Source organism: Apaloderma vittatum, unplaced genomic scaffold (genome assembly GCF_000703405.1).
Source record: "Apaloderma vittatum isolate BGI_N311 unplaced genomic scaffold, ASM70340v1 scaffold7710, whole genome shotgun sequence".
NCBI lineage: Eukaryota > Metazoa > Chordata > Aves > Trogoniformes > Trogonidae > Apaloderma > Apaloderma vittatum.
This window is the reverse complement of record NW_009693901.1, coordinates 66,714-79,703: the sequence shown is the minus strand read 5'-3', so window position 1 is coordinate 79,703 and position 12,990 is coordinate 66,714.

The window sequence follows — 12,990 nt, the reverse complement described above, 5'->3', positions numbered from 1 at the left end:
AAGCCATTAGGAGTAATCAGTTTATCTTCTTTAGCTCAGTGTCACATATTTCTATGGCAATTATTTTTTTACTTCATTGTCACATTTGAAATCAAAACAAACTTCAGCCATTTCTGGGGAATGGAAATTCGAAGTTTTATCCCACACAAATATCAGTCAAATAGCCTTCCAGCCTCCTGGGCCATCACTGAGAAAAAAGAGTAGCCTTGTTCCCACCCAATACCAGCTAGCCATGACCTCCTCTGTGACAACCAAGGTAGCAACTCCCTTGTGTCAAAGTTACGAGAGATCTGAGACCTAGAGAGGTCTGTCATGGCAAGCACTGATTAAGGTTGAGACCAGCAGGTAAAAGGTAAGAAACAGAGGATGGTAATAAATTTAATTTATGATAAATTTCAGAGACCAACTGCCCTAGGCAAGAGCACACTCCATTGAGTGACTGTTCACAGCACAGAGCAAAATGCTGAGGACAAGGGGATGAGTTGCACAACCTCAGGGCTCACTTCATGTGGCCGGAGTCTAGCGGGAAGTAAAAGTGCCATTTTCATCTAGAAACTGCTTTTCTTTACACTGCCCCTTGACAACACTGAATCACAAGAACTCAACACTGACCAGAGCAGAAATGGTCTGACCACTCTGCTGTGTCAGGAAAGTCTTATGCTGCTGCTGGTCCCATAAATATGTGTGCATATAAAGGAAACTGGAAAAGTCTGGACATAAAAACAAAGTAAACTGTCTCAGAAAGTCAGATCTGAGATGAGCACATAGGGCTGGGAGGGGGTAATCTCTAGAAATGTGTGCATGCTCACATTACAACTAACAACAGTACAGCTGTTCTTTGTTCTTATTGAAGGATGAAGAGTGTATGTTTATGGATAGATGTAACTAATGTACAACTCCAGTTGTTTGAAAGGAAACTTGGAGTTACCTCGCATATCCTCAACATGTTATTCTTTAGGAAACAGCTGAACCTGCATGTCCTTACCCACAGGAGGGCCAGTGGTTAGTGCACTCAGAATTAGTCAAACAAATGTGAATTAAGGTCACCTTAACTCTGAACAGGAGCTTCTGTCCTGGCTTTTAGTTACACTTGAATAATTTGTTTCTCCTTTATGCCTTCCTTAGGCTTAGATTCATCTCATCGCCTCCTGATAAGCTGTAGTCAGGGCAGGTTTAAGAAGAGCTAATGCTTCAGGGAGTGAAATGCCTCCTAGGGCAAATTTAGAAACACCTAGTGATCAACAATGAACCAGCTCTGAATTCATCCTCATACATGCAAATGGTGACCCTTGCTCACTTTTGCTTGTACTTGATCAACAGCTTTGGTTTCCAGCCAGCTCTTAACATGAGAATTTTTCCCATGACCCACTACCTATTTACGGTATTAGAAATGCATTATACATGCATTAGATCTCAAAATGAGTCTGAACTCTCACAACTTTTCACACTGAGGATGTGTCCTCCCTTGACCCTGCTGCACAACCATTTGCCTGAGAGCAATTTCTTCTCTCCCCCTTCTGTCTGTGCAGAGCAGTGTAAAGAGGGAAAATAACTCTACAAGGTAACATACTACAAAGTGAATGATAGATTTATAATGGCCTTCAGACAATTTTGTCCTAGCAGAGCTGCCTGACCCCTCAGTACCCAGGGACTGCAGCCAGACCAGCCAAGGAGTGGGATTAGGTCAGCAACTCCTTATTTCCCCAATTCAGCTCAGCACAAGGTAGGGGAATAAGCCCAAGCACAAAGGGATGCCATGTCCAAGTACCCTGATGTCTATGCCTACACTCAACTACAAGACACGTAAAACCCAGCACAGCTTTGATTACAGACTTGTGGTACAGATCCTGTGACAGAGAAAATCAGATTATGTAACAGACAAAGGCAGGTAAAAATCTGGGAAGGAGATAGAGTATTGCAGGTCAATATGCTCGTTATTGACACTTCAACAAGCACAGCACACCTTGCCCCAAGGCCCTTTTTTTTCTGTGGAGAGGCGCCTTTTATGGTGGTCTGGAACCACATATTAGTTGTTTCATATTGCTTACTCTAAAAAACTATTTCAAGTGCAAAACTTTCACTATTTAGGCCTATTTTTTTATATGCAGAGGTAAACTAGTGAAAATCCAGAAAAGCTGATCAACACCTTGAAAATATTGAGTAAAAAAAACAGTCACACACACGAAAACAAACAAACAAATAACAAAAACCCCACACAAAACGCAATCAACCAACCAAAACCAAACCAAAACAAAAAAAAACAACACAAGAAAACCCTTCTTTTGGCACTAGTAGATTTTTGGAATTTTAGTTAGAAAATTCTGGTGCCAAACTGGTTAAATGTGCTCAGTTTGCAGTCCTACGTGGCACCAGCAGTGGAGGTAATTACAAACAAGCATACTTAGAAACAGAAGGGGGAACAAAAGACCAAAGACCATGGAACTGAGAAGGCCAAACTAGCTCTGACTCCATCAGTCCACAGCTAGGGACTGGAAAGTTTGTCCCTTCATGAAGGCAAGCAAAGATACTGAAAAAGGTCACTCAAAGCAGCCTATTCAACTGAGAAACACAAACCGTGTTGGATAATATGTAAGTGAAGATCAGAGCTAGTGATGAGATTATGGTTGAGGCACTGAAAAAAACCCCTTTGTTCTAGAATTAAACTTTTGGGAGACATCTTATGACGTCTGAAAAGATATCATATGAGAATTTAAAAATACAGGAAATAAGGCTTTTGAGGTTTTGAGAACAGAGTTGTGACTGTTGAATCAACTCTGGGGTTTGGAGGATTTATGGACTCCTTAATCTGAGGAAAAATTTGTAATGAAGAGACAAAACCAAGAACAAGATTGCAGAAAATATTCTGATTTCATTTTAGAAAAGAGAATTAGAGTTAAGTAGACAACATAATTTGCAGGTTGAAAGCTCTGGAGGACACCAGGCCTTATTCAGATGATTGGATTAGTCAAAGGATCAACTGGAAGAAAATCAAAAGCTCAGAAAGGAACGGGAAACTATGCACAAAATTTGAAAGAAGGAGCATGAAAAGCTGCACAACGAGTGGAAGAAAACACAACCCAAATTTATATCCAGCCTTTGTAAAGAACTCCTATATTCTGTAACAAGCAAATTGATTTGCCAAAGTCTGCTGGAAAGACTTTACCAACATGGAGGTAAAGTACATTATCTCTCCATTAAGCAATAATAATTCCTTATGGGAAATATTTAAGTGACACCTAAATGGAGCAGATTTTTATCTCACACACTAGCAGACCCCTCATTAAATTTAGATTGGGTGCACAGATCACTGTGAGGTGTGATTTACAATACGGGCTGCAAAGACAGAACCAGTGCCACCAACGCTCAGCTCGTACGGGGAACAAATCTCTCCTAAAGAGACGGCAGGTAAGTATAATGGGCCAGTCACTTGGCTGGAGAGGTGGAGCTGCCCAGACCCTTACTGGGAAGGAAAAAAGGTACCAAAAAGATACCAAAAGAGTACCTGTGCTTTGAAGGACATCATCATTTTTAAATGAAGAAAATACAAGCAGCAAGAATCATAGAATCATAGAATTGCCAGGGTTGGAAGGGACCCTATATCATCTAGTTCCAACCCCCTTGCCATGGGCAGGTACATCCCCCACTAGATCAGGCTGCTCAGAGCCTCATCCAGCCTGGCCTTGAAAACTCCCAGAGATGGGGCTTCCACCACCTCTCTGGGCAACCAGAGGAAGGAGCAATGTTTACACACAAAACCATGTCCTGTCCATGGCCTTGGCTCTTCCAGGGGATCCTTGTTTACAGCAAGCGTGATCTTTTGCTGCATAGCAGCAAACACTGCCCAGTGCTGCCGGCTCTTATTGATCCCCGATGCCTAAAGAAACTCATCACAGTCTCAGCAGACACTGCAAGCTCCCAGAGTCCAGCTGTATCATAATTAATACCACAGCCTCTGTATTCATTGATGCCCAAATTTTATTCATGGTTGCTCCAAATGGAAAGGAGAAGGAAAGGGTCTTGGGATGGGAACAATACTTGGCCAATGGCCTTAGTGGATGATAAGCATACCTATGAAAACCAAAAGTAAATAGACATTTCTGTCATGAGGGCATATAGGCTGAGATAAAACAAAATCTTTAAAAGATGAGATTTACAACTACTTTGGGAGAAGGTGCACTTAAAATATGGCATACTGCTGCTGGGAGTGTGCAGATCAGAAAAAAACTACAAGGAAACAAGGAAAAGAGAAAGGGAAAAATAAAGAAAGATGAGGAGAAGGAAGAAGTAGATTAAAATATGGAAAAATACAAATAAAAATGCAAGCCATCCAGGATGTATAGAAATGTCATAAATGAAACACGGACTAATACACTGAGCAGTACTGTAAAGATAATGCTGTATTAAAAGACCAAAGTAGTCAGAAGTAGCATAGAATGCTAACTTTAAATAGTTTAAATCTCTGATCCAGAACTGATATCAATTCATTTGTATATGCTGGGAAAAAAAGCTACCTAGATTATTATCCCTTTTACCTGTAAACAGTATTATTAGAGAACACAACCACTAAACATGCAATCTCACATTTAAAATCTTCCTTTGTGAGCCACAGCACACCATCTGCAGTAATAATGGTTCACAGAACACGATTGCCGTGACTATGTTCTGTGAAAAAAAAAGTTTTATTTAAAAATAGTATTATTTCAGCTCTTTTTATTGCTGCTATAAGAAAATACTGTTAAAAAGGGTGCTTAAAAGAGATGAAGAATCAAACCTGGAGCTTTAGTTGATGCTCTTAAATTTCAGAGCACTACCTTCTGAACAGGGCTGCCACCCGCAGAGAACACTTCAGCCCAGACACGCAGGTTATTTTCAGTGCTGATGCTAAATGCAGGGGCATTTTCACAAAAAAAAGTGAACCAGAAAATTTACCGTGATCATGGATAACACGAATTTAATGGGGCCACAAGGCACCGAACCAGTATATTACATCAGAGGACAATAGTTCCTTGTGAAGTAGCCTCCCTCCCGGTAGGTGATTAAAATGGAAGACAGACCTACAGCTTCCATAACAAAAGGAAGAGGGAAAAAAAAGAATGAGTCTGAACCCTTGGCATTAAAAGCAGAATCAACCGAAGCAAGGGATAAAGCAAGGGAAGGCACAAGGATGAGTAAAGCAGAGCTAAAACTCATGAGATGCTTCAGATATCCACAGGACAGAGGTGGTCAGCTCAGACACTGTTTGAGACCTGATGATGCCTCATTAGAAATCTTTATTTTGCCTCTGAGGGGAGATGAGTTGTTAGAGTAATTGTTTTTTCAGAAAGCCTGAGATAAAATATGACATACTCCCTCCCAGCATGTTTGAGCTGAAAGCAGCTCTCGAGGGAGTCAGCACTGATGTCAGTGGCTGGAACAGCACACAAAGATCCCCTGTCCTTCCTTTCAAGCTCTTTCCTAAATGCCTTTTTAATGATCTCTTGTTGCATTAAAGAATCACCAGGGTTCTACACCCCAGCCCAAAATTCTCCTTAGTTCTGTCCTAAAACCACTTCCCTTCTATGGTGCAAGCCTTTCCTTTCTCAAATCTCATTCCTCTGCTCTCCACAAACATCTGGGATGCTTACAGGCCACATGTTCCATTTCCTTCAAGGCAGTAGGGAAGATGGGGGCCCACTGCTGCTGTGGATTACCCTGTTAACACACTTGGCAAGGCTTTACAGAGTGAATTTAAAGTGTTCGGTCAAGCTGATACCAAGTTCAGATTCCTACATGATGCTGCATGTCATGTTTCCAAATTTCTGAATGTATTGAAAAAATAATCCAAAAATACACCATGTACCCACTTAAAATTAGGAAGGAATATTTCGGTTACAAATTAGTGAATACAATTAGTGAAACAAAGGTCACAAACCCAGCCTCTTTTTGCACATTTTATGGATACATTTTTGAAGACTCAGTGCTGTGCTCAGCTTGCTTTTCCCATTGTCATTCACTGCACAGGGCAAAACTGTTTTGCAGCTGCTGCTGCCTCAGCTGTAACTGGAGGTTCAGGGAGCCATACCCTGCACACACAGCACGCCCAGAGCTCAGAAAAACTATGGCCTGTAATTAGTGGCTATAGAATCTCTCTCTGCCACCAAAAAGGAAGATAATACCTTAACTTCATCTTTTGACACCAGCGAGAGAACGTTTCCTCCAGAGTTGACATAGCATTGGACTGCTACCATGATAGAAAAGCTCTTTGAAAATTAGTGATGCTGTGCTGATTTGGGTGGGTCTGACAAGTAAGATGAGCTTCACCCTGACTGTGCTGAATTGCCCAATGTTAAATGACCACTGTACATAGGAGCCCCAGGAGGTGCAGAGGTCTGCGAACACATTATTAAAGATGACTTATTCATATGAAGAGATCAGGTACAGGCTGCCTAGACAACTTTATTTTCTTTGTCTCCTAATTTCAGAGTACTTAAATTTGTCCCCATGGTAGGCTTCTTTCAATAGTTATAAAAGGGACTGTTTCAAAGGTTTTAACAAATATTTCAAGGAGCATTTCTGAACTACCATACCTGAGGTCACAGGTCTCATTTGTTAGAGCAGATGGCCAGTAACTGCTCCTTTGTCCTAAGAGTGTCCAAGGAGCTGAGACGCAGCCAGCAACAGAGGAGCAGACAAAACCTTTGTGTGATGCTAAGAAACCTTTCCTGGCTTCAGAGATTTGCACAGTAACCACTGCAGGGGGGTCTGTGAGGGACAGGGATAATGTGCTCAGCATCTCCACCTCCTGCCAGGAAGGAAAATCAAGGGTGAAGTCTAAATTCCGTTTTGACCTACTACAGAAGGGGAAAACTGGGCATTTTAAGTGATTGTCTAGGTTTATGGTAAAGTCATTTTAAGGGATATTATTTTTAAATTACTTATGTATGATTTAAACTGGATTAAGAAACTTTATTTACCTGTAACACTGACTACACTCCACTTGACAACATCAGGTAAATGATTTCAGCTATGACCAAGATTTGAATCACCTAAAATCCTAAGAGCACCAGGGACAAGCCATGCAGTCACAAGGGATCCGTCACTAAGCATCAGGAGAGCAGGGAAACACTTTTAGTCTGAATGGAGGTTAATCTGAGCAAGAAATCCTTACAGACACACAGCAAGCAAGAAACAGACCTCTGACACACAGGATCAAATATCAGCTGAGAGAGGGTTAAGAGTATTAAACATGAGGTTACAATGGAATGAAGATAAATAAAGGTATCGGATAAGCTAAAGCGGCAGCTTTTCTGTGCATGTGTGCATTCACCACAGATCTGAATCTTCATTGCTTTGCAATTTATTTTCAGCTGTGATAAGGTGGGTGTAACATTCTGAGTTGACAATAATTTACAGCCCCTTTGAAAGGGCGTAAGAGATGAGCGTAAATGATTGCCAGGAACCAGGGTGTGGTGAGAGATGCATTGACCAGCTTCCAACACTAGAAATAGCTCTTTCTTCTTTGTATTTAATAACTTCCCAGAGGGACACACTACACTCATTTCTAGTCCTGGGAAAACACATTTTGAAGTTATGATATTATTATGTATCAAAAAGCTATTTTGCATCATTTATTATTTATTCACAGAGGCCTTGAGAGCACTTGAGTTTTATCCATGCATGCAGAAAAGATACAACATAGTCCCAGGAAATTTATTATCTAAGACATTTGCTATAACTAAACTTGCGTCAGATTCACTTAACAGATTTCTAAATTGATTTAAATGGTGCAAACCTTTTTACAGACAATGTAAACTTAGCTTAGAAGTTACTTACAGAAATTTAGTATCCATAATTACTGACTGGAATCAAGTAAACTGAAGCGAGACTCTCAAGTTTAAAATGTTTATTATGTGGGTTGTGTATCTGAGATGTATAAATGAATTGCAAACAAAACTTTCCAAAGGCATCATTTTTCTAAAAGATCAGTTTTGGAAGAAGTGATCTTTTATGTCTAGAAAACTTTTTGTAAAACATGAACCAGCTTTTAGCCCATCGTTTTGCCGCCTGACTTTACACTTAGCTGCAGCTGCCTAGGTTTTTATAAGGTGTTAATAAATCTACTCATACTATTTTTAAATAATTTGTCAGAGAAATGCTGTCTCATTCATGCCATGAAGACCAAATCCGTCTGGGAAGTACTTGGCTGCTATACACATCAGCACTGTAGAAACCCCCTTGATAAAGATAGCTGATTGTGTTGAAACCAAAAATAGTTTCTGCCTGTATTAAGGACACACACTGAATGGAAAATCTGACAGTGAAGAGGTGCTTAACACCTGTGTTTGGTGCTAATCAGAGCCAAGCCAAAAGTAGCTTGCAGCCTGACAGCCTCTCTGCCCCTTTCTCCTCCTCCTCATATACAAATTTAGGTACAGTTGAATTTCTGTGGGCAAGGGGGATGGGCTAGTCCACTCCTGTGAAACCCCTTCACATCTTGATTTTTGTTGCTTTACACTGAGAAAGCAAACTTTCTTAAGGCAAAAGAAATAGCTCCAGAAAAAGGGAGAGAAAGAAGATGACAGGGTAGCCAATAAAGCAGAGCACCAAGGACGACTGACTGCACAAGTAAGGTGGGGGTATAACTTAGAAAGATGACAGCCTCTGCTGCAGTGGGGACAAATTTTGGCCAAGATGGCTGGAAATGATGTCTATCATCTTCTTGAAAAATGTCAAGGAGATTTATGGATCTTCCTCAATAGAATCTGCTGCTTGCTGCAGTAGCCCAGAGAAGACCCTCATGAGTAGATGAGATTTTCCTTGCAGTCCAAATGTCCTAGTGGGTCTTCTTTTGCACGCATTTTTTGTTGAGGAATTGGAGTCAAAGGCTTTTACAGCACATCAAGTTCAAAATGGCAGGTTCTGGCAGTGAGTGGGCAATAAATATGTTACTACATAGACCTGGGAACCAGCACACCTGTATTTAGCCTAACCTTAGTCTGCTTCTTGAAATAGAAGTTTGTAGTCCTGGAAGAGCAGTTTAATACGCTCCTCTTTCCATTAGATGACTGACCAAGAGCTTAGGTGAAAATTATATCATTATAAAATCACCATTATCAAGGGGAGTATTTGCAAGTCAGTATTTAAAATGCAAAAAGGGACAATAAATGTGTAATTTGCAGATGCAGGATTCCAAAAGCCCTTGCAGAGACATCTTCCTGGCCTGATTTCTGTCAGTATGCCTGTCATTGCTCCTTTCAATCTGTGACACCAGGCAGTCACCACATCAAGCTCAGGCACTGCTGATGGACCAGGGCCCCCCCACTGCCCAGCCCAGGGCTCCCCGTTCAGAGCCACGGCCACCGGGCTGCACACTGTCATTCACGATTGCTTCTCTTCTCAGCAGCCTCTGAACCTTCCACTCCTAGTGATGGATTCAAAATGCAGCTTGTGCCTGGTCTTGCTGCAGATGCCCTCCAGACATGCTTGGCAGGACACTCTCCTGAGACATGAGGGCAGCAGGTTCAAATACCTCAGGGTGCATGTCTGTCTGTGAGCCCCAGCTGTCTGACCTCACGTGAGTTTACGTAGGAGAACAGCACGAACTGATGGTACAGCTCAATAGCCAGCCATGGTCTGGACTGCACGAGCCATGAAGTGACACAATCCTGCACGTGTTCACAACATATTTTATCTACTTCTCTCAAAAAGCTTTCTACGTTCTGCTTACAGCAATAGAAATGGATACAACTCTCACTCCCAGGTCTACTGAGGGGCCAGTGAAGGCACCGGTGCATTTATGGATTGAACCCCAATTCACACGGGTGTGAGAAATGGCCCCCTTGGCATCAGCTTCCTACTGAAAAAGGAGTGTTGCAGCTAAAGTGAGTATCCAACAGACATGCAGCAATGGCTGGACAAAGGAGTAACCCCCTTGGGCTCACACTATCTGCCTCTTTGCATCTCCATGCTCACAGCCTGATCTTGCTTCCATTAAGAAAGATGGAAATACTCCAAGTGCTTTTGGTGGGAGCAAATGCCTGCATCTATACTCTCCAGCCTCCTGGGGTGTATATATTGTAGGCTGTATTCAAACTACGTGCCTGTATGTATTTCCTATGCAGTTTCAGTTTTTATAAACCTCTGGAGTTTGCAGCTTTGTCAGTACTGACAATGACAAGTTTTGTTCCAACTGGTATGTTCCCAGGGAAAGTTTTTATTTTAAAGAAATGTCACTTCCCACTGAAAAAATAAAACTATTCTACTGAAAAATTCTTCACTGGTTCTGTCTTTTGAGCTAGTTTAAAGTCTCATCTTGCCTTCAGGTCCCCTACACACTCAGAAAATACTGGATCGAAACATCTGATAGTATAGTAATTATATTTCTTCAGTTCATTTTCTGCAATCGTTAAAATGCGCCATTGCGGGTCCCTGTTCCAGCTGAAGAGAGATCACAAAATGTCCCTGGTCATTTGTTCTTGCTCATCCTGAGGACAGTAGTAGTAGAGGCTTCCAGTTCTTTTTTTTGGCAGCTTTTTGGGGCGGAAGTTTGCAACTTTTTGAAAGTCTCCTACACATAGCACCTCAGTTCTGTCAATATCCTCAGGTAAAAAAGCAAACACCTCTGAGGAGCCTTTGAAACTTAATGGTTCAAATGGTTTCTTCTAGATTTTCATATATTCTTGATTTTGCCTCCTACTCACACCATGCACTCCGCCTGTATTTCCCAGTCTTTAGATACTAAGACATAGCATGTGTTCCCCATTTAGCTCTTCCTTAATTCTTGTTGGTATTGTGTCTATGGCAAAGGAGAGAATACATTTGTTTATAGACCAAAGTTTTCTTTATATTTGTGAAAACAGTCAAAACCTTTATATTCTTTTTTGAGATAGATATGTCTGCAGGAATGATCTTTCATGACCATTTGTTATGAAACAATCGTCATGTTTCAATGGAGCTTTTCTAATAAAAATGAAGTAGAAGAGCATGGCTTTAGGTGTTTTCATAGTCTTAAACTACCTGTGTATAGAACCAATTGATTTCTGCAATGAATCTGGAATCTTAAAAATGCAAGAAGAGCATTATTTGAATAAATTCCCTTGCCCACACTTGGAAAGTGATTGGAAAATATTATTTAGTTAATGCTGCAATTTCTGTCACTGGTTTGCAATATACTGGTTTACATCTGCAAGTCTCAGTGAATAAGCCTGACTGAACACCTTCAGAGAGGGAGGAGCAGGAACCTACAGAGAGAGCAATGTGCACTAAGTAAGCACTTGTAAATCTCACCCAGGAGAAAGAGGTTTTGGAAACACATGTATGCAAGGACTGAGTAAAACTGATTTTAGAAGACCACAAATGTGGGAACAAAATAAAACAAAACAAAAGACCTACCATCACCAAATATAAAATCAGACAAGAAGAATTCAGAGTAACTTTGCAGTTCTTTTCTTCAGTAGCTACAAGATTATACTATTGAAGTCAACAGTGATGATTGCAAGGTTTTGTCATGTCCTATAGTGGCAGTGGATACAGACCAGAGCTGGGTTATTTTTTAGCAGGGAATAACATCGCAGGAGTTGCAGGTGCTCTGTTACTTCCCAGAATTCAGCCAAAAATGACAACATCCTTTTCATCTGTTTCAGAGGCGGGCCATACTGGTAGAAATACAAAGGAAGCATCACATGCATGTTCATATGAGTCTCCTTCTATGCCAGGACTGGAAAACACTCTGGAAATTTCATGGCTTATAGCTCCTGCAGAAACCCCATGGGACTGATACCAGAGCTTTTCTAAGAAGATGCAGGCAGGGAGGCAGCCTATGAACTAGTATCACTTCAACCCTCTGTGCCCTCTTGTCTTTACCAGTATTTCTTGATGGCAAGCCAAGGCAGGGGGTAGTGGTGAAGGGATGGGAAGGGGGAGGTCTTTTCAGGGGAGCAAAGGGGACAGCCAGCTCTTAATTCAGTTAACGATTGCAGGAAGTGGTTTGTCAGTTTAGAGGTAGTCCCTGCTCGAAGCCGGTGCCCTTCTCAGAAACTGACTTGTAGTTCTCTAAAGATAGATTGCGCAAAACACCAGAGGGCCCTCGGGAACTTGCAGCCACAATTCCCCAGGCAAGGAGCTCCAGAAAAGCGATGAAATGCCCCCGCTTCATGCAGCTGCTCTGTGGACTAAAGCAACGCTCGGTTGAGCGGGTCTCTTATGCAAGTTCTCAGGTTTCATATCCACAGTGACCAAATTTTGTTAAAAATGTGACAGCTGCTCCTGTCGTTTTCTCTCCATGCAATTTTAACCGTAACTTCAAACTGCGCAGGCAGTCTGCCTTTGAGCACTGGTAAAGGCAGGTTTGCATTAAGTGAAGGACTTACTAGAAGTCGCCAGCTTTGGCATTGAAGTCTCAGATCCCCTTGGCACATCTCACAGATTGTACGAAAAGAGTTTGCAAGCTACAGCAAGTAATTGATAAGCGAGGTGATATTCAGAGCAGTCTTTTCAAGCAAGATGGCAAAGTAGGATTCGGCTGGGTATAACTGCAACCAAACAGGAAACTATTTGATGGCACTTCAAGGAGCAATTCTCACATTGCCTTGAGCAATAGCGAGGATCTGATCAATGTAACTAGAGTATCAGGATGTCTCATCCACATTCCCAGGAACTATATAATAAGTCCTTTCATCAGAGCCTCTAACATGCCCTGTGAGAGTACTTTATTCATCCTTAAGGAATCACTTCAGCTAATCCATCTGAATGACAACATTTCACACTGGTGTAAATCTAGATTATCTGAACTGATGTGAACAGATTGACTCAGAATTTAGCATCCCTGCAACTGGAGAACAGAATCTTTGCATTATTATCAAGAATTCCTCAGTTACTTTACACTCTTCTTCTTTTAACCAAAACCACAGAAATGGGCAAAAAGGTGAAATGAGTGTTCCATACAACTCAAGCTCCCACTCATGGCAGAAATAACTATGTCATGAGATGACATTTTAGGGTATGTCCATCTTG